A 22472-nucleotide genomic window follows, 5' to 3' on the forward strand; every position below is an offset into this window, starting at 1 on the left:
CTCGTTTTGATGAGCTTTTGTTCGTCATGCAGGTCCATTAGAGACTGAAGTCACCGTTTACAGGCAGGTGAAATCTAAAGTTGCACTCTTCATGTGGTTGACAAGTCATTGCTGTGACTCAGCAGGGTGCTTTGTCATAACAGAGTCAACCTGGTGGAACATAGATATCTGAACATTTAGAAGTCAAGGAAAGGGTAAAGAAGACTGAGTCTGAGGTATTTTTGATAACTTTTCATTGACTGGTTAAAAGCACCTGTAGTTGTAGAAACAGTTTTTAAATAATGTACATGTTTGAGATATTTCAACAGCTTCGAGCTTCTGCATATTTTAAAAAGTGAATTTTCAGCACAAAATCATTTGTGTGATTGGGGAAATAACTTGATTTCCTTGGCATCAAAACGAAATATAAAGGCTGTCAGGATTTTAATATATTCCCCATCAATGCTATTGTCATTAGTGTCATTAAAGCACTATGCATATTATTTATGAGTGTTTCCTTCTTGACGTGGTTCTCATGCTGAGCTGAGATATCCTGGAAGGCTTGTGTCTGAAATCTGCCTGCTGCCTTAATGCATCCAGTTCTCATCTTGTCTCTTCCTATCTGGACACACATGGGACCAGTTTAGCCCTGGGGGATTTTTCTACCCCTGCTAAGGTCGGTAAAGCCCCGGGGAAAGATGGAGAGTCAGAAACTAAGAGAACAGGAAAGTCTAATCAGAGCCAGAAGATCAAAATGAGTGTGTTGCCTGTTGTTGATGTGAAGGTCATTTTGACATTGTTTACTTTAGTCCTTTGCATTGCCTTGTTGCTGAAAATGTGCTATATAAATAAAATTACCTTACTTGATCAGTTTTAGTATTCATAGTTGAAAATCATGACCAATACCTGGTTCTGGTTTTCTAAACCAGCTGACATGAATGACAGCTGCTCTGCTTGTTTACAGATATGTTGCATTTTATTGGAAGATTCACGCATGCGCACAGCGCTGGAGGGCAAAAAGATGATTCTTTTACTTGTCACCCGTAACGGTGGTGTCGCGGTTGAACAACTTGGTGAACAAAATCAAATCTCAAGATGCAGGGATTATTAATTTGGTGCATTGCGCCACAGCCAAGGAAAAATAAGGCAGAAAAACTGTTGAAAAATAACTTAAAACCACGCGTATTCTTTTTTTCTTGCTCTCTGTGCCGGCTTTGCTGCACACGCAGACCCACTGCCAGCACATCTACGTTAAGGTTGTTATAGTCAAGATAGCATAACTGACTTACTTCCCTCTTATGCAGACAACGTAACAGCTGGAACCAATGCTAATCATCGTCTTGCACACGTCACTATAACAAACTAAAAGATAAATATTAAAGTCTTGCAGTTATTTTGTTAATGGTGGCATCAAGTTTTCTGTGCAGGGAAATCTGTCTCAGGTTAGAAAGCCAGCAAAGGAGCTGAAAAGATTACGCTTTAAAATGTGGTACTTTCTACTCCTTTAGTTGGGACATTTTGTTCGCTTCTTGGTGGTCAGTAGCTCTTAAAATAGAAAGTATTGGGTATCAAGCAAATGAAGAAATTTACTGTAGAAACCACTGTTAAACTAAAGTCCTTTGCTTTTGTTCTGACTTGATTCTTTGTGCGACCACAAATCATTGCCAGCAAGTGAAACATATGCATAAGCCATTACCGCTGGAACTGGCAACCAGACCAAAACCTCATGTTCTAATCTGTAGGTTGTTTACTTCCTCAAATTGTTACCAAGGCTCAAAAATACTCAAACTGTTCCTGAGCTGGCACATTCAGACAGCCTCACACACCCAAACCCACTAAAGTATTCAGACTCCTTGAACTTTTACACTTTTTTTAATGTAATAGAGAAATTCAAAATAGTGCAAAGTGGAAAAAATGACACATTTTTACAAATCACTTGCAGTTATTTGTATTTGTTACCATCTGCTGCAGGGCTGCATTGACTGCTCCACTCTAACAAACAAATATGGTTTGGCCTAAACTTTGGGTGTCAAACTCATTTTCGTTTTGGGCCAAATCAAGACCAGGAAAGCTCTTAAAGGGCCGGTTGTGCCAGAATGTATTGATAAAACTTGTTCACAGAAATATCAATGAATTCATAAAAAGATGTGGCGGTACTTGGGTTTGACATGTCATCATGACTTTTTCTTTGCATAACTTAAAATATAACTGAGAAATAATTTATTTGCAATCACTTTACTAATTTGGAAGATTCCTTTTAACTAATTTTTTGTTTATCTGAATTAATAAGTCGTTTAAAATCTTGATTGTTTGACTTCTGGCCTGCATTAGCCTCATGTTTTGACTCTATTAATCGTGTGGACAGCATGCATGATTGCATGTGCAGTAGCTACAGCCCAAGCTGGGCAGCACAGTGCACCACTGTTGCTGCTAATTTTAGGGATTACATCACCAGCACTAACATGACAACCTTGTTGATCTCCCACTCTAAATTCTCTCCTCTGTCTCCTCCCTCTCAGCTGCTTAACCTTTATCCTCCCCGTTTCTTTTTGGGCATCTGCTTGATAATATTTCATTAGATTAACTTGAAAACGAGGGAGCCGTTGAAGCTTCGGAACAGAAGCAGATTTAATAGTTGTCAGGAAAAGCTGAGGTGAGCCTCTGTCAGATATAACATGTGTCCTGCAGAAAAACAAAGCCTTTAATCCTCCTGTTTTACCTCCTTTTCACCTTGTGAATTCCCGCTGGCAGTTTTTATTCCAGCTCGTTTTTTCCTCCTCTTTTCTGAATTTTTTATCCTCTCATCACTTGCTTGTCTTCTCATTCATCTTTCTTTGGATAAAAATGGGGATTTTTATCCGTTATGTTCATCATATCAATTTTTTCTTTACAGTTTTTTTTTTAGGGAAATTGCAATAAAACTGCCTATTCCATTCACAGCAGGGCTAACAGTGTTGGCTCAATGGAGTTGTTTTTGTTTCTCCATCTCCTTCAGGCTTGAACCTCTCTGAACACAGTCTCTGTAGAGACCAGTCGGAAAGGGAAGGGTTGATTTTAAATAGCAGGAAGTCCTGAACTCATTCCCACTGAAACACACCGAAGAAATGAACACAGACCTACGATACCTACGATGGCGGCGGTCTGTCACCAGAACTACATGAAGTAATTGTATTCTTCTTATTCATAAAATACATGGAACAAATTCTATGAGACAAATATAGAGAGGATTATATCAACCGTAAACCAAACCACTGTTAAAGTGGTGAGACATTACGAACACAGGCGTACCCCAAGGCTCAGTACTTGTTCCACTTATTTTTAATTTATTTACGAATGATTTTGTTAGGACATTGCACCGGTTTTAACTGAACTCAGCGTGAGCAGCGCTGTGCCCCACACTGACTAACTGCATCTTAACGCCTAAAATAAAATTAATTACATTGGACTTTCTGAAAGAAAATGTTTTTCACCAAAGCAACTCAAGTCTATTTTTCTTTTATTATGTTTCTAAATTATAAATGGCCCTAAAACATTATTAGTGCACACAGCACTTGAAGTGAAGAACTTTTTTGATTTGAAATACAGGAAATCTATTCAGAATCACAATAACTCGAACCAGGTCAACGTGTTCATGGTTTTATTGTGGAGTCACAGAAGAATAAAGACGATGAGTTAAGAGACTAATATTTTAATTTCAGGTTGTGTATTTTAAGAAGTTATTACTGCAGGGGACAGTTTAAGGTTAGGTGGTCTGTAAGTGTTTGTTTAATGGGATAAGTTTGAGAAACGCTGCTTTAGCTGGATGTTTGGTTGCATCAGTGAGTTGCAGAGCTTCAGTCAGACGACTGGTTTTAATTGGCCTGACAGAACTGATGAGATGTGAGCTGCATTCAAAAGCTGCCTCTGGCCACACGCTGCAGGCAGGTGACTGCAGACTGGCTAACCTGGTTACTGATTCCCAGTAGACCTCTGGTCTCAGCAGCCTCAGGGTGAAAGACATCCCCAAATATTCACACAACTCCCCAACCATACACACAGGATGCCTTGTGTCTGGCTCCTGCACGCTGCACAGCATGTGTGGTTGTCTGCCAGCTGTTTCCTGTCATTCATTGCCTGTTTAAATTAGTAATATTTCTAAAAGAAATTTAAATCGCAATTCAGCCTCCCAGTGTGCTCTTTTTACTTTCATATTTCCATGATTGCCTTGTTGCTTTTGCTCTCTTTTTCCGCCTTTCTCTGCGTTTAAAACATTCACCTGACGTTATCCGACTGGTGCTCACAAACACACAGGGTTGCAGACAGACTGTTCCAGGAAGCGTTTCCTGTGTGACGTCTATCCTGCTCGGTGTTTTGCTCACACAGTCCACATCTTCATGTTCACTTATGCCTGAAGGTCCTGAAAGTTTGTTTTCATTTTTTCATTTTGTGTTCGGGTCAGACGAACCGTCAGAGGCGACTGTCTCTTTAAAAGCCTAAACATGTTTGGTTTGTGCTGAATCCTGCATTTCAAATCTACAGACCTACTCAGTTTACTTCAGTAACGTTTTTGGAAAGATGTACTTTGAGGTGTATTTTATTTCTACTTTTGCTAGAGTCATTTTAATATGAAGTATTTCTACTCTTACTTGAGTAAAATTTCTGGATTTTCTACCCACTGAATGAAAAACAAATCAAAAATTCACCAGACAGACACAGAAAACAGTTTTTATTAAAGTTTCATAAGTTGGAAACATTTTCTTGTTGTTTTTGTTACTTATATGAAATATTGTCATTTTTGTCCTTAAAAATATCAAATATTTCCTCTTAACTTTATATTTTGGTCCATCTGATGTTATAATTTTAAAAATTTAAATGATTGATAAATTGATCAGTTAGAATTTTTACCAAATGAGTAATTTCTTGGACGGCTTCCTTTAGCAGCGGTGCCTTCCTCTTTCAGACCGGATGGATTTAGCAGAGCGAGGTGAGTCTTTCAGAGCTGTGACTGTGTTTTGTAAACTAAACCAGCATTGAAGTTCTTCCAAAGGTTTTCACAGAACAGCTGGATTTAAACTGACAATAAATTACACACAAATGGTTTCTATTTGGTATTTAGGTTACTTTTGAAGGAAATCAGTTGCACTGGATTTTATTTAGCAGCATCAAAGTAAAGACAATTGTCATGTTTTTATTTTAAAAAATATTACTGTTCACAGTGCTATTTTCTATCACATAAAACTAATAAAACACACTGAGGTTTTTAACGGTAGCCTGACAAACTTTTACCTTCAGCAAAGTCCTGTTCTTCTGTTTATAATGGAAATGTTTGTTTCAGTTTTTGTTTTGAAAGTAGTTAATGTCTCTTGAAATGTGGATATAAATGTATCTGGTTTGATGGATTGGACAGATGGCACTAATGGTGTTTCCATGTTGGCCTATAATATCATAATGCATATTTCACAGCTTTTCTTTCTCCTAATTGGTTTGTGTTTTCAGTTTTGCATCATTTACATGTTCAGAGATCCCATAAATAAGATATCCATTAAGCAGAGTCACATGCTCCGTCGATTTTTAATGAGAAAAAAACAAAACCAACGTTGAATCCTTTTGAAATATATTAACAATATTTCTACATTTCTCTCTTCTGTATTTATCCAAATATGTTAAATTGATTCAATAATCAATATTTCAGGTTTCAGTTGATTCACTCTGACCTGCTAAATAGTTCTCATGTTGCGTCACATTTGCAGGAACTTTGTAGTCGGCGGCCATCTTGGTAGGTGCAGGAGGTGCGGAGTTATGACAAACAGAATAGCTCTCACCTCATTCCTATCTAAGTACATTACATCTATAACTGGATTACACTTTGAGTCGTCTACCCACGTCTGTGTAATACTAAGATAAATATGAGTGATATGTACTGCAGTACTTACTGCAAAATTAGCTTAGCTAACGTAGCTTTTACCTGCTAGCTAAGGCAGACATGTAGCCTCGGTGTTTGTTACTACATGTATTTACATCTTACGTTACATTAAGAGTTCGTACGTCCTTTAGAAAGTCGGTTAAACATTGATTGTATGCGTCCATGAAGCTCCTCCTTGTTTGCGAACTCTTTATGTTCACTAAGTAGTGAACTACTTAGTAGCAGATCGGAAGCAGCTTCTCCACATCGTCTGACATGCTTTGATCCCAACAGCAGCCATTTTGTTTGTATATCTCTGTCTTGCACGTCGGTCCAGAGTGTCCATATCCGTTCTTTTGTTGGCCTTGGCTCTGCGCTTGCCTACCAAGATGGCGCTGATCACTTCCAGTTCAGACTTTTGGAAACTATATGCAAATTAAACATTGAAAAATAATTTCTTAGATGCATCTGAACTGAAAACATGTATTATTGGGGAGAAATCTACAGCACCCTTAGATATATTCTTACTGAATCACACTAATTTGTTTGTGTGGGTGAAAAGTCTAATCAAAGTATCAGTGCAGTGTGTTTGTTTGTGTCATCTTTCAGTTACACATTGACTTTATCTGAGAAAGAACAGCAGAAACTGCTTCTATCTGAGGCTCATTTATAAAGACCAGGCTTTGAAGCAGAGCAGACATGTATGCAAAAAGGAAGAAAGCTGCAGCTAGTGCACACTTACACTTACACACTTCTTTTTAATGCAAGCACAAATATACTGCATGCACTCACTTGACAGGCCCCATCCATTAACCCGAGAGTCTTTAATCCATTCAGTGATCTGTAATTTCATTCATATGAAGTGGTGGGGTTTAATGGCTGAGTCTCTGCAGGTCTGTGTGTGTTTGATTCATCCTTTCATCCCAGTAACTATCTGCTCTGTCCACCGGCCTCCCATTTTGGTTTTCTGCCTCTCCCTGCGTTCCTCTCCGTCTCTCTTGTGTACATAGCGCTCCTCTGAAGGCTGGACTCCATGTGCTCGCCTCCGATTGGTTGCTGAGGGGAGAGATGATGTCATTCCTAGTCGGGAGGTGTATTTCTCCTCGTTGGCACAGAACGCAGAGGAAAGAGATCCTGATTCAGAGCAGCTAGCTGAAACTGTAAAAACAGTAGCATGGAGCCAGAATGAGATGGTTAAAATAAAATATCAAACAATTTGAGGAAATAATTTCAGTCCTGTTTCTGGCGTCTCTTCCTGTTCGGCTAATAATTAGCGTTTCTAATTGACAGACGGCTTCTATTGTCTCTGGTTGGAGATCCTCCCCCACTCTTTCATCTTTATTGTCCCGGTGTCATGAGCACAAGGCACTCTGGGTAATGCATGAAGAGCAGGGAAAAGGGAAATGGAAACACTTACTGATGCATTTTGCAAAAATAATTATTATTGGAATAAAAGCTGCTTGTCAGGAGATAACAGCCAAGTTTCAAGGAATTACAAGTTACTTGAATCACAGTTTGAGTTTATTAAAATCACTTCAGCATACTTAAAGAAGGGAGGTGATAAAAATATTGCAATATTTTTTAAATTTAATTGAAAAAGAACATTTTGCTGTTTTTGATGATACTTTTTAGTTTTCTTATTTTTTTTGTAGGAAGTTGCATCGACCAGTGTTGTTTTTTCTACTAAGAAAATTTAAATAAAAGGTGAAAAACGCTGGTGCAGACATGCAGCCGGCTGGCGAGTTTTTCTAACCCGTCATGATTTTACAACTTTCACATGTTCTGTTGTATAAAAATCACAAATCAAGAAGAACGACCAAGAAGCTGCTCATGTTTTACAAAGAAAAACTCTTGACTCCATGGCCACATTTAATTAATTTCCAAGTGGATTAAAGACTTTAAGATGCTTCTGATTGTTTATTTTCAGAATAATGTGGTCAAAATGAGAAACATGCCTTTATTAGGGTTTTGTGATTATATTTCTTCTTGATTATGAACTTCTGAGGATTTCAAAAGGCTGTTAAGCTTGGTAGAGTTGGATCTATTGTCTTAACATAAGTTGCTTGAATTTCTTCCTCATTTTTGTCTATTAAAATGTGGGAGCAGATGCAGATTTGTCCTGAAAGGTAAAAATAAGTGTCAGGTTGCTTTTCTTCTTGTTGGACAGACGTCTCTGGGATTTTTTTAAAGTTATTTTGTCTTTGTTAGTTTGAGATTTGTCAAGGTTTTTTCTGCATCTGTGTTTGCGTGAGTCTTAGACGTCAGATTCTGTTGCAAATCTTCCTGAGCCGTTTGTTCGGCTGCAGAGTCTGTCCTTGTATCTCTCTGGGATTTATTCCCCCTCCTCTCCTCCGCCCCTTTCCCTTTCTCGTTTTTTGTAATTTATGCTCACAGAGGGGAGGGGATTGCCTCCATATACTCGGCTTTATGTTACCGGCAGATCAATAAACATGTTCCCTCGCTGTCCTCTCGATCTCCATCTCTTTCTATCTCTCCTTCTCCCATCCACATCTGCTCAGTGGTCAATCCATTTAATGCAGTCCCCGCTGCTGCGCTGCTCTCGCTCGCCTCGTTTCAGCCGCCTCCCCTGCCCCGTCTCTCTTCCCGCCCTCTCCCGCTGCACAGGTGATGTCATTCTTTTTCAGCTGGATTCCCCTCCCTTCCCCTGCCTCTCCTAGCTCCCACTCTCTCCTCCGCTTCCCATTAGCGGCTGACTCTTCTCCGTGCAGCATCCGTCCGCGGCGGCTTCTCTCTCCAAGGCTGGGGAGGGGGAGGAGGAACACCGGCGTGAGGTGCGAGCGTTGGCCACTGGATGGTTGGGGTTTACCGGAGCGGGATCGCTGGGATCTGGCATGGAGCTGCACGCCGCCGCTCACGTTTCCATCGCTGGAGCTTTATAGAGTTGCAAAGAGACGAAGGAAGGAGTTTGTCAGGTCCAGATGATTCAAGCCTTGTAGACTTGAACCCTGGCATGAAGTTTTTTCCAGCTTCTTGCTGGATCTTTAGCAGGACAAAACTGACTTAATAGCCTTTTGATAAAAGTTTGCCAGGTTTAACAAATCTTTGTTTTCCTACTAGAACTTTCTTGCTTAAGTAGAGATTTGCAAACTTTGGTTCTGCCTTGACTTGAACTACCTAATTAATACGGACGTCTTTTTTTAAACGCATCTGGACGGTTCTGTTGCAGCAGGAAGAGAGAGAAAGAGTGGCGTCAGCCGTCCCCCTCTTCTCTTACTTATTTATTTCTTTCCTCATCCTTTCGCCGAATAAGAGGGGAAACTTCCCCCTCTCCGGCTCCCTCCCGCTCGTGGAAATGGCTTTCCTGGTCCGTTGCTATGCCAACTGCTTGCAGCCGTGGTCCTCCAAAGTAAGCGATGTCGTAATCCGTTTCTGGCCCGTTCCTCCGGCGTGTGCGCCGCCGATAGGGAGATCGGAGATGAAGATCTCAATTAATTAGCATGTTACATGGATGAATGTTGTCTGCTTAGAGATGCATGACTGCTCCACTTTGCATTTGATTTCGAAACACGTTGGAGGGGGTTTGGTGGGATGAGAGATGCACCAATCAAACCGAAACATCGGAATCAACCAATTTTTCTTATTGATGATTGAAAAATTGGCTCCAAAAAGCAACAGAAATGTGTTTTCTGTGCATTAAATGCAGCAACACTAGAAATTCCCACTATTTTCAGATAAAAATGAGGAATTGGCTGCTACCTTGATCCAGTAGCCTGTTGCATGTCACTTTTTCCTCTTTTCTAATTTTGGAATCAGTCAAAGTGTTTCATCTGGAAAACTCTGATTGGTGGATCTCTGAAATAAATCATTTTTAGGAGGGAACGTGCATTAAAAAGTATTTTTCTCAGTGTTTGTTTATAAATCCAGTCATAGAGTAGCTGGGATGTTTTGGAGATTTTTTGTCTTTTCCACCAACATCTCATTATTCTAAGCAGCTGCAGCTGCAACTCTGATTCAAGGGTTTCCAAAAATGGTATTCGGAAAGCTCACCGCTCTGTTCCTCCGGCTTTAAATTCGGCTTTTTTCCCCTCTTATTAACAATATAGGGATTTAGTCTATTTAAGCTGTGCAGTGGAGTCGCAGGCCACAGAGGAGCTGTTTGTCTGTACATTTACTCAGTCTGAACCCAAATAGCTGCATTGTAGCTGAGTTTATAATTAACAATTCCTTGGCCTAGTTTCAGTTTCTGAAAATAATCTGCCGGCGTTATCCTCTGCTGAACTTCTGATGATGTAAGGAAAGCAGCGGCAGGGATCGACGCTTTCCTCGTTTTTATCGTTCGCTCTGTTTAAAGCAGCTGATTTATGGGAACCTGAGCGATCCAGTTGTCCTAATAGAGCAACTGGATCTCCGTTTTGTGGATCTCCGTTTGTCAGTCGCTGAGGGAGCGTCTCTGGGCGCTGAAAGCCTCAGAGATGTTTGTCTTCAGCGTCTGTGATTCTTCTTCTGGGATCAGGACTAATTAGGTCCCTGGAGATTAAAAAAGGAAGATGTTCAGTCTGAGGTGAAGCAACGTTGTTTGGTGGCTTGTTACCTTTCATTCTTGCAACCCAAATCAAGGTTTAGTTGGAGATATGGTGGGACTCAAACATTATGCTTCTAAAGTAATCGATTATCTATTGGATTTGATAGATTTTGCAAGAAATTATTGCGATAAACTATAAAATTGTTGTAATTCAAGTGATATAATTAATGCAAGAGAGATTCTCAAAGATCAATAAACTTGAAATTCTAGTAAATATTTAACAGTGGAACTGGAAGACATTTTAAATATTCAAAACTAAATAAAACAGAAAAAACAAACAAAATTAATTATAAAGTCTCGGCAAACACAGTTGTCCTTCAAAAAAAGGTTCAGTTGAGACCCAAACACCAGACTGAATAGTTTAGCCGTTCAGGTTTTGGTAGAAAGAGAGAAAAATCAATAAATCATGAGTTTAATTTATCCTGCAGTTAATTGATTTACTGCTTTATTGCATCATTGATGTTTATTAATTTTGATGAAAACTTACTGATTACTTTTGACATATTAAGAGTAGAAATTCATATTTATACCCAAGTAAAAGTAAAAAGCTGCGAGAAATTACTCAGAGTAAAAAAGTAAAACGTCTACTGAAGTTCTGAGTAACTGATTTAAAAATTACATCATCAGACCAAAATATAAAGTTAGGTGGAAATGTTGGTATTTTAAATGACAATAATTCATGTCAGTAACACAAAATAATAAAATCAGGCAAAATAAATGGTTTTCAAATCAGTTTCTTTTAATACAAAACATATAATGTTAAAGTTTTAATACAAAACTTTAACAGAAACTGCAGGTGTGTCTGAGTCCAGTGAGTTTTTGGGTTGTTTTTCATTCAGTGGGCAGAAAATCCAGAAAATTTACTCCAGTAATAGTAGCAATACTTCATAATAAACTTAACCAAGTAAAAGTACAAAGTACAGCGTAGTGAAGTAAATTTTATCAATACAGTCACTGAAGAAAATGTAACTGAGTAAATGTAACTAGTTACTACCCAACTCTATCGTCATGAAGGTGTTAAATTAAAAAGTGGAATCTTTTCCACCCTCAGATGGTTTTCATTCATTCTTCTTCATGTGTTTAAACTGCGCTGGCGGCCATATTTACTTCTAAAAGTTAGTTTCAGTTATTTAGAGATTCCAGACGGTTGGTGCGCCTCTGCCCCGCCGGCCCCGCCGGCACCGTCGGCCCCGCCGGCCCCGTCGGCCCCGTCGGCCCGGCGTTAAATCCATCAGCCACGCGAAGCTCCCCCACCAACATGCACACGGCCCCATTGCTATGCAACACAGACAAACTGATAATGCCAATGTTGTGCATGGATTATTGATTACTGAGCTAAGCAAAGGCAAAACCCTGAGAAGTGCTAAAGATGGGGTCATGCAATTCTTCTTAACATTGAGCTAAAAACCTCCAAAGAAGGTGTTAAAAAAGCTTCTACACACAAACCCAAAGCTAAACTGGTTTCAGACGGAGTGAGTTTGGTTCAGGAGACAGGAAGGAGCAGATGAGTGAGGACACAGCTGTCTAAAGTAACAACAACTGCAGCCGCAGCAGTAACGGCAGGCTGGCGACAACAGCAACAGGCCCCATTATTGATGCTTAAATAATAGATGGAGATGGAGAGATGGAAAGGTAAAGGAAGGAGCGAACAAGTAGAAAATGGCAGAGTGTCGGCCTGAATACAAATTTTAAAGAAGGGAAGGACGTAAAAGGAAGAAAAGATGGAAAAGGTTAGAAAAAATAAATAAAAATTCAAAGGAAATGCCTGTTTTTTTTCTACCACCACACGAGTCCAAATTTAATGGTTTAATACCAAAAACCCAGGTGCCATTATGAAATGGGACCTAAATCTAAACATTGCAGTGGAGTGGCATTTCCTCCAATACATAAACTGGTGAGTGAGGGTTGTACTGGTGTCTTTACTGGTCTGCATAGAAAAATCAATCAGACAGTGACGACTAGAAACATCCAGTTCTATTATCTGTTAAACAAAATATCTTAACATTTCATTATTTTATGAAGCAGTGACAGAACTAAACCAGGGAGGGAGAATCTGACCAACTTCAGATCAGGACTGAACTCATTTTTATCATGTTTTTCCAATTTATTTGTTGTCATGCAGCTAAAAATAACTGAAGAATGAGGCTTCCTGTCAGAAAACAACCCAGCTCCACTGGCCTGCATTTTAATTTCTATCATCTGATGCCACATTTTCAGTTAATTCTTCAATAACTTTCCTCCGGCATTAGAAATCAGAGCAGGAGAAAATTTATTCTGCTACCAAATACAAACTTACAGAATAAATGTCCAGAGGGATTAAAGGTTGCAGAAATACCTACCTGCTTTAAAAATTAAAAATACATATTCATTTGAATTATTTTTACATTTTATTCACTTATTTATGCGTATTTTGTATTTTAAGTAATATGCATTGTTTTTGATATTGGTGTTGCTGAAATTCTTGCAATAACAGAGTAAAGTTTTAAAAAGAAAGTAATAATTATCTGTTGCTTGTGTTTGTGGTGTTTAATATGCAGCATTTCTTTTTTTTAGTTGTTTTTTTTGTGTTTTCGGGTCATAGATGAGCAGCTTTAGGAATACAGTAACAGATGAAAACAAGCCATGGATGCATTGATAATCAACAAATAGTTTTCTTTATAAAATAAAGAAAATAAGTTAATTACTAACCTCAGGCCATCGACGCGCCATCGTCGCGCCATCGACGCGCCATCGACGCGCCATCGACGCGCCATCGTCGCGCCATCGACGCGCCATCGACGCGCCATCGTCGCGCCATCGACGCGCCATCGACGCGCCATCGTCATGCGTTCATATAGACTTTGAGTGTAAACCAGACTCTCCTGACGCTCAAATCGTGTTTGGTTTGAGCGAACACGTACTCACTAACGCTGCGGTTTGAACTCAGCGCTAGCTGATTCCACTAGCCTAGCTTAGCTAGCTGTGAGAGGCGCGATATATATACCCGTTATTGATTTATTGTCCAGCCCTACGTCCCCTTACAACGTATTTATACTAAATTAGTCAAATTTAACAAGACTGTGAGTCATGTAAAGTATATTTATATGATAGTTTTCTGTGCTTCATGGTTCCCTGACAGCATGAATGAGTTGAGTGAACCGTTTTCTGTGCTGTGCGGGTTCGACCTTCGTCAGGTGAGGTGGTTTCTGCCTCTTCACGTCAGACTCGGCTGCTTTCCTTCGACGTCGGCCCTGTGCACTGGGAGGCAGTGGGACTGGCAGGATCCACGCCGAGTCCGAGCTCGGTGTGGCCTTTGAGCTTAAAAAGGCAGCGAGTGCCTGAGCTGCTCAACAGCAACACAAGCAGAGAGATGTGGGATTTTGAACATGAACCACGCAGAGAGCTTTCAGCATGCCGAGGGAGTGCTGGGATATCATATGCACAGGAAGTGGGGGTGATAAGGATCAATATGGATTGCATTTAGCCAGACCATGCTCCACTCGCCTCCCATAAGTCATAAATTACCATTCAGTCCTAACAATAACAGACACCATTACTAATTTTCTCCTCAAAACGTGTGACTCTCTCTCCTCTTGTTTGCTTCATCTCAGAGTTTATAATCACATATTCAAGGGTTTTGCAGCTCTGTTGAAAGTTGTGAGCTGAAAAATTGTGTCAGGATTTAAATGGCCTCTTGGTTAAACCTTTTTTTTCTCTTTCTCATGTTGAGAGATAATTGCAAAAGCTGTTCAATAAAACAGGAGCGCTGCAGCAGCTCTATCTGACTCCTTTGTTGTGAGCCGTCATGCTTTTTAGACTGAATAGACTGAAAGCACCGATTTTTCATTCTGAAAGTAGTATTTATTCATTTTTACTGTAGAGAAGTGAGCTCTTTGCCCAGTATGCAAACATTTTATGTTTTTATACTGGGTAATAAAACCAACAAAAATGGCTTGTTTTTACACACTTTACTTAAACTTATGGAGGTTTTGGGAAAGGATGAATTATCTCACTTTTCTAATATAAATCTGCAAAATGTTGCTCTGGTACGACTAGATAAAATCTGCTAATCAAGTAAAAGTATAAAGTAGCCGTCCAAGACATTACTCGAGTAAGAATCAGTAACTGATCAAATTATCATTTAATATTTAAAAATCACATCCAAAATGTAAAGTTAAGTGGAAATTTTGGTATTTAAAGGATCAAAATGACAATAATTCATATAAGGAACAAAAAATAGCAAAACACTATAAAGCTAGAGGTATAAAGCTAAATGTTGGTTCTCCATGTTAATTATAAAGCTAAATGCTGGTTCTCCATGTTTGATTTAAAGCTAAATGTTGGTTCTCCATGTTTGATTTAAAGCTAAATGTTGGTTCTCCATGTTTGATTTAAAGCTAAATGTTGGTTCTCCATGTTTGATTTAAAGCTAAATGCTGGTTCTCCATGTTTGATTATAAAGCTAAATGCTGGTTCTCCATGTTTGATTTAAAGCTAAATGTTGGTTCTCCATGTTTGATTTAAAGCTAAATGTTGGTTCTCCATGTTAATTATAAAGCTAAATGTTGGTTCTCCATGTTAATTATAAAGCTAAATGCTGGTTCTCCATGTTTGATTTAAAGCTAAATGTTGGTTCTCCATGTTAATTATAAAGCTAAATGCTGGTTCTCCATGTTTGATTTAAAGCTAAATGTTGGTTCTCCATGTTAATTATAAAGCTAAATGCTGGTTCTCCATGTTTGATTTAAAGCTAAATGTTGGTTCTCCATGTTAATTATAAAGCTAAATGTTGGTTCTCCATGTTTGATTTAAAGCTAAATGTTGGTTCTCCATGTTTGATTTAAAGCTAAATGCTGGTTCTCCATGTTTGATTATAAAGCTAAATGCTGGTTCTCCATGTTTGATTTAAAGCTAAATGTTGGTTCTCCATGTTTGATTTAAAGCTAAATGTTGGTTCTCCATGTTTGATTTAAAGCTAAATGCTGGTTCTCCATGTTTGATTTAAAGCTAAATGTTGGTTCTCCATGTTTGATTTAAAGCTAAATGTTGGTTCTCCATGTTTGATTTAAAGCTAAATGCTGGTTCTCCATGTTTGATTATAAAGCTAAATGCTGGTTCTCCATGTTTGATTTAAAGCTAAATGTTGGTTCTCCATGTTTGATTTAAAGCTAAATGTTGGTTCTCCATGTTTGATTTAAAGCTAAATGCTGGTTCTCCATGTTTGATTTAAAGCTAAATGTTGGTTCTCCATGTTTGATTTAAAGCTAAATGTTGGTTCTCCATGTTTGATTTAAAGCTAAATGCTGGTTCTCCATGTTTGATTATAAAGCTAAATGCTGGTTCTCCATGTTTGATTTAAAGCTAAATGTTGGTTCTCCATGTTTGATTTAAAGCTAAATGTTGGTTCTCCATGTTTGATTTAAAGCTAAATGCTGGTTCTCCATGTTTGATTTAAAGCTAAATGTTGGTTCTCCATGTTTGATTTAAAGCTAAATGCTGGTTCTCCATGTTTGATTTAAAGCTAAATGCTGGTTCTCCATGTTTGATTTAAAGCTAAATGTTGGTTCTCCATGTTTGATTTAAAGCTAAATGTTGGTTCTCCATGTTTGATTTAAAGCTAAATGTTGGTTCTCCATGTTTGATTTAAAGCTAAATGCTGGTTCTCCATGTTTGATTTAAAGCTAAATGTTGGTTCTCCATGTTTGATTTAAAGCTAAATGCTGGTTCTCCATGTTAATTATAAAGCTAAATGCTGGTTCTCCATGTTTGATTTAAAGCTAAATGCTGGTTCTCCATGTTTGATTTAAAGCTAAATGCTGGTTCTCCATGTTTGATTTAAAGCTAAATGCTGGTTCTCCATGTTAATTATAAAGCTAAATGTTGGTTCTCCATATTAATTATAAAGCTAAATGTTGGTTCTCCATGTTTGATTTAAAGCTAAATGCTGGTTCTCCATGTTTGATTTAAAGCTAAATGCTGGTTCCAGGTGGTCCAGTAGACGGTGCTGCCCGTGTTTGTTCTAGAATTGTAAAGCCAACTGTAGCCTTACTTAGCCTCACTCGCTACGTAATTTGTGATTCTCCAGCTGTGATAGGCTTGAATGTGGGCAGTAAAAAGGTTTTTACATATTACAATGGTTGTCATAAACACATTCATTCTGCTGATGATGCTTGAACAGTTTAACTGTTCAGATCCACACAGTGGTTAAAATCATGTAAAATGTCCAGCATTTAGTGACGCTAGCACAAGTTACACAAACTCCAGCTGCTATCCCTCAACCATCCTTCAAAACACACACGCATACACTCATCCATGTGCTAATAGTCCCACCACTTAGTGCCCCCAGCCCACATTATCTCTCTGCTATTGATCCACATCCTCTCGTCAACCAGAGAGCCTTTACTGGATAATTTTCAAGGGCATTTATAAATACAAGATTGGGTGACTGGGTTGATTTCTCTGCGGCTCTTGGTGAATTGCTGAGTTAAACAGAGAGCAGCGTAGTGAACGTGTTTTGGTGGCTAAGCATTTACTGTTATTATTTTCTGCCAAATTGGAGGATTTTCCAAAAAACTTATTTTGTTTTTCCCTAATCCAGAAGTAGAGGAAGCTCTGAGGGTCCAATAAAGTACTGCAGTTCAGGTCTGGTTGAAAAAGTTAATTTCCCGTCCTGACTCTTGCTGCTGTGCCAGAATCACAGCCAGCCTCGTCTGCGCCAAACTATGTTGGCCGACAGAGCAGAAACGCGGTCCAACGCTAACAAAAGCTCCCCAGGAGAGCCGCGGGGTGGAGCTGGCCCTCCAGCCGCGCCCCGGGTCAGCCGCGCCGCTGCCAGGGACCCGCTGCGTGACTGCAGCTCGGTTGCATGGAGAAGCATTATGGGCTGCCGGGCAGGAAGCATCTGCTAGTGGAGGGAAGCCTTGAGGTGCTAAGTTTTATGTAACGCTGGGTATTTTCTGTGTAATATTTTATGTTTGTGTTGGTGTGAAGTGCTTTCCTGTATCCGACCCGAGCATGGCCCATCTTCCTCTGGATCCCAGACAGACACCTACCAGCTTCCTGTAGCAAACAAACAGAACTGAAGGGGACAAAAGACAAACCAAAGCCTTGTCAATAAATCAATCAATCAAATTTTATTTGTGGCACATTCTAGCAACAAAGTCCAGAGTACTTTTCATCAGAAAAACACAAAAATCCACAATTTCCAAGTGCCGTTAGCAAAATCCTCAAAATGTTGGTCAATATTTAATTTATAACATTTCAAAATAATTTCTAACCAGGTGGGTTTTTAGTCTGGGTTTAAAGGAACTCTGTGTTTTGGCTGTTTTACAGTTTTCTGGAGGTTTGTCCCAGGTTTGTGGTGCTGAATGCTGCTTCTCCATGTTTGGACCTGAGAGGTCTGGAAGGTTGATTCAACATCACATCTTTAATAATCTTTAACAAAAGTGTTTTAAAGTATCTTCTCTGAGCTCCAGGAAGCCAGTTTAAGGACTTTTGTCCACAAAATACCAAATATCTGATGAACTGAATCGATTTTTTGTGATTTGACCTTTCACCCACACGTAACCTCCGTTTCATATCACTGAAAACGATTGACAATAAAACCTCCAGGCAAAGAGAAGACTTATAATGCGGTGCCGTTTGTCCATGCAGTGGAGGAAACATGGCTTTATGTTGGTTCAGAGATACGTTGGTTCAGACTGTATCTACTTGTTTTATTTAATAACTGCTCTGATATGTTGAGTTGCAACAGATAAAGAGTGACTGGAGGTCAACCTCCACATTCTGGGTTTAACAGCCATCTTGTGTTTTATTAACTTTATTTTCCAACACGGTATTTAAAAGTAGCTCGACCTTTCTGTGTGAATCTCCTGGCGCCATGTTTGATTCTAAACAGGAAGTGGTGGTTGTTTTGAAGGATTGTGATTGGCTGACATAAGTTTGGCTTTGCCCTATGCTGCCCCCTGTGGGTGTGGCATGTTTACTACAACAGCTTGTGAGGATGAACACGTTTCAAAAAGACTCGGCTTTTTAAAACATTTCTTGTGTTTTTTTTCTCTATCTAAAACATATTGTACATTAATAAAGACACTGATTAATTAAAATTACGTGTACCCCATTCAGTCAGCAGGTAGTTTGTGTGTCTGATGTAAACTGTGTGTAAATATAATATCAACACAGTAGTGAAATTATAACAGGTGAGACGGGTCAAGGAATAAAAATGCTCCTTTTTTACTCCAGAAAGAGTCAAAATGTTGGTTTTGTAACCAAAATGTTTAACCAAAAAAAATGGTGTCATTAGAAAGAGAAAACGTATCCAGGTCACAAAGAGGACGACGAACACAAATTACATTTAACTGGACTTTTGTACCCTGGTTAGCTCATTATAACCTTCTTTTTAAATGCGATTTGACATCTTTTCTCCTGTTTAGACACAACATAATGTCCTTTTTTATATTTTCTGTTAAATCTTGAGATAAATCTTGGACAGGAATGGCATAAATGCACAAAATAAATCCATCCTCCTAGTTTCTCTTTCTATCATCTAGTCCAACACTGGTGCAAAAGTCACAGGCCCTTGGCAGCGCTGATCCAATTCAGCGTCCCGTCTGTCACAATACTGGCGCTGCTTAGTGTTGAAGCTGCCAGCTAATGGCTGCTGATCCGCTCCAGAAACTCGCCGGCCCAATCTCTGCCCAGGCCAGGAACTTAACAGCCAATGATTGTCGATCCTTGCAGCTCACTCACCAACTCGCGCCAGATCACAGGATGAGTGTCCTCCTCTCAACTGAGATAAAACTGAGCTAATTTGTTGCTATGCAAAGTTCTCTCCATGCTGCTGAAAACACGTTCAACTGCAACAGATGAAAACGGGAATTCAGCTGCAAATAATTTTGTTGTTTCCTGAAAATGCAACATCTAGTATAAAGAGAAGTTTTGCACTCAAAGTTTTGTGCATTTGTTGTTCCACATTTAAACAAAACAGACCACCTACAATGGAGAGAAATTTGAATTAATTAAAATCTGCTGCCAACAAAAGCAACATAAATCTACTTTCCTAAAGGGAAAATGTTTTTTAATCATCTGTGGTGTGTTTTAGTTAAGAGATGACGTGAAGATTTGAAGTGGTCTTTAAAACATCATAATGTTGTTGACATCATTCGTGATAGAAGACGCCACTATTAATTAATATAACTACATTTTCAGTTAATTAGTTATGTTTTCTCAGATCTTTGTTAAAACTCATGCTTGTGTTTAAAAAGTATCACAACAAACACGTTTTGCACGTCGTCAGGCATTGAGAGCGATTGGCAGCGATTCGAGCATCCAATGCTGGAGTTGGAAAATCTGAACTTTCACCACTTGTAGTTTTGCATTTTTCGACGTGAACTAAGAAAAAACAGCTACATAGGATACACTAGTTTTCACTGTTTGCTCTGGTCCTACAATCTATGACCAGTCAAGTTATGACTACAGAGAACAGAAAGGATGCTTCTTGGTAGAGGATCAGCAAGGAAGTTGGAATGTCAACTAAGTTATAACTTTTACAATTTTAACCTAATGTAATTTTCTTTCTATAATAACAAGAAAGTCTGTGTTGACTAAAAATGCATAAATATACTTAATTGTTAGTTTGCCCTGGTGTTACTAAGTTCAGCACAAATCAGAGAAAGTTCACTCTAATGTGGGGGAAAAGTTCGCCAGAGAGGTTTTGTTTTGTCAAACCTTTTAGAAGTGGAGAGGATTTAATTTCTACAACTTGTGACAAATAAATTAAACACTAATTCTCTCAGACATTTGTGACATTTGAGGAAATTAGAGGTTCATTTCTTCGCTAATTCAGAATCAGTTTTCTGTGTCTGAATAAACAAAAACGTCGCATTAATTTCAGGAACTATAACAAGTCTCCTTAGTGTCGCTGCACAGTCGTCTTTGCAGTGCATGTTTCTGTTGTCTGTTGCTAATTTGTGCCGCAGCAGAAACGATTAGCAATAAACGCGACACTGACACATTTCAGTTTGTTAAAGATTTTCATCTGAAGCAGATTATTATAAAGTAGGGCTTGGTGGAGATGAAGTGGTGAAAATGGTCTCCGAACCCCAACCTCACTCCTCCTCTCTCTGCTCCATGTCTGTCTGTGCAGTTGTCACCTCCAATTTCAGCTTCAATTTATTACATCTCCCCTTGCTGCAGCTGGTGCACACAATCGCACACAATCACACACAATCACACACAATCGCACACAATCGCACACAATCACAGACAATCACACACAATCGCACACAATCACACACAATCACACACTTTCACACACAATCGCACACAATCGCACACAATCACACACAATCGCACACAATCGCACACAATCACACACAATCACACACTTTCACACACAATCGCACACAATCGCACACTTTCACACACAATCACACACATTCACACACAATCACACACAATCACACACATTCACACACAATCACACACAATCACACACAATCACACACAATCGCACACAATCACACACATTCACACACATTCACACACATTCACACACAATCACGCACATTCACACACATTCACACACATTCACACACATTCACACCCGCGTTGCTCGGAGATGTGGTCGTCTGGACTAAGGCAAATCTTAAGAGAATATTGTAGACCCTTTATCTTCATCTGCTGCCTCACTTTCACTTCATCCTCATTCCACCTCACACTGTCGGTCCTGTTTTTCATTATTTTTCTTCTTCCTCATGCTTTCTCAGTTTTGTCCTCTTTCCTTTCTTTGTCTGTGTCGCTCACGTTTATGCCAGGCGACTATTTTCTCTCCATCTGTCTCTCTGCTCTGTATCTGAGCTGAGTCTGTTTAGTTCTCTTGGTTGGGGTTCAAAGCTGAAGTTGTTATCTTTAGACCTACAGAGGGACGATCTAAAGCCAACCTACAGCTTCAGTTATTACAGATGGAAACAAGAGATCAGGATGAACCTTCAGAGCCACATAAAGACGGTTACAAAGCCGGCCTTCTATCACCTGAAGAACATTTTCATGATTACAGGATTAATGTCTCAGCAAGATCTAGAGAAACTCATCTTTAGTCGCATTGATTACTGCCTAAAAAATCAGACTTAAAGAAATTTGTACAATTAAAATAAGTAAAAATATCCAGGCGGAGATTTGAAACTTAGAACTTGGAGGGTTAAACTACTGCTGGTAGTTTATAAATCACTGAATTAAAGATTAAATATCTGCTGCTGTTATATCAACCTTCCAGACCTCTCAGGTCTTCTGGTTCTGGTTCTGGTTCTGGTTCTGGTTCTGCTCTGCATCCACAAAACCAGAACCAAACGTTCAGAAGCATCATTCAGCTTCTAAGCATCAGAAATCTGGAACAAACTTCCAGAAAACTGCAAAACAGCTGAAACACTGAGTTAATTTCAATCTAGATTAAAAACCCGCCTGTTGGAGCTGATTTTAAAACATTATAAATGAAACATTAACCATCTGATGTGTAACTTCACAAAATTATTGACTGTGTGATCTACGACTTTGTATTTTTGTGTTTTCATGATATAAAGCTCTTTAAAATGCCTTGTTACTGAAAGCTGCTACATAAATAAACCTGACTGACTGAAGTTGCGTATGTTTAGAGATAAATCTGGCCTGGATTAATCAAAGTTTTCTTTCTGCTAAATCTGGTCCCATTTTCAGACATCAGAGTCCCAAGCAGTCATTTTACTCACACGGTTTTTAAAAAAGAAAGAGTGAAAATCTCCTGATGCCAAATCAGGAGGCGACAGAAACGGAGGGAAGTAGTGACGGAGGCAGGAGACAGAGTTAATTACCAAAAAGACAAGATGGGCCTGGAAGAGATACGTGCAAAGAAGTGGAGCAGACACCTCAGAGCGGAAATCAGATTCAGGGACGGAGTAAAGTGGCGTGTCAGAGAAAGGCCGAGGCGTCTGTGTAGAGAGACGGTTGTTCCTTTCCTGCAGAGGTGCACTAGCTGTGATGTGGTTTCTGGGTATGCAGTCTGCTGTGAGAACTAAATCAACACAGAGATTTGAAGTGTAATTAAGAAATCACAGTGTG

General features: G+C 39.2%; 1 protein-coding gene across 10 annotated transcripts in view; it reads left to right on the forward strand.

Moving 5' to 3' along the window:
* rapgef6 (Rap guanine nucleotide exchange factor (GEF) 6) overlaps window positions 1-22472 on the forward strand; it is a 140750-nt gene that overhangs the window by 56648 nt on the left and 61630 nt on the right. The gene's annotated exons all lie outside the window — the stretch shown is intronic.

The sequence above is a fragment of the Poecilia mexicana genome, unplaced genomic scaffold (genome assembly GCF_051168715.1).
Source record: "Poecilia mexicana isolate PSO_F unplaced genomic scaffold, ASM5116871v1 scaffold_14, whole genome shotgun sequence".
Classification (NCBI taxonomy): Eukaryota; Metazoa; Chordata; class Actinopteri; order Cyprinodontiformes; family Poeciliidae; genus Poecilia; species Poecilia mexicana.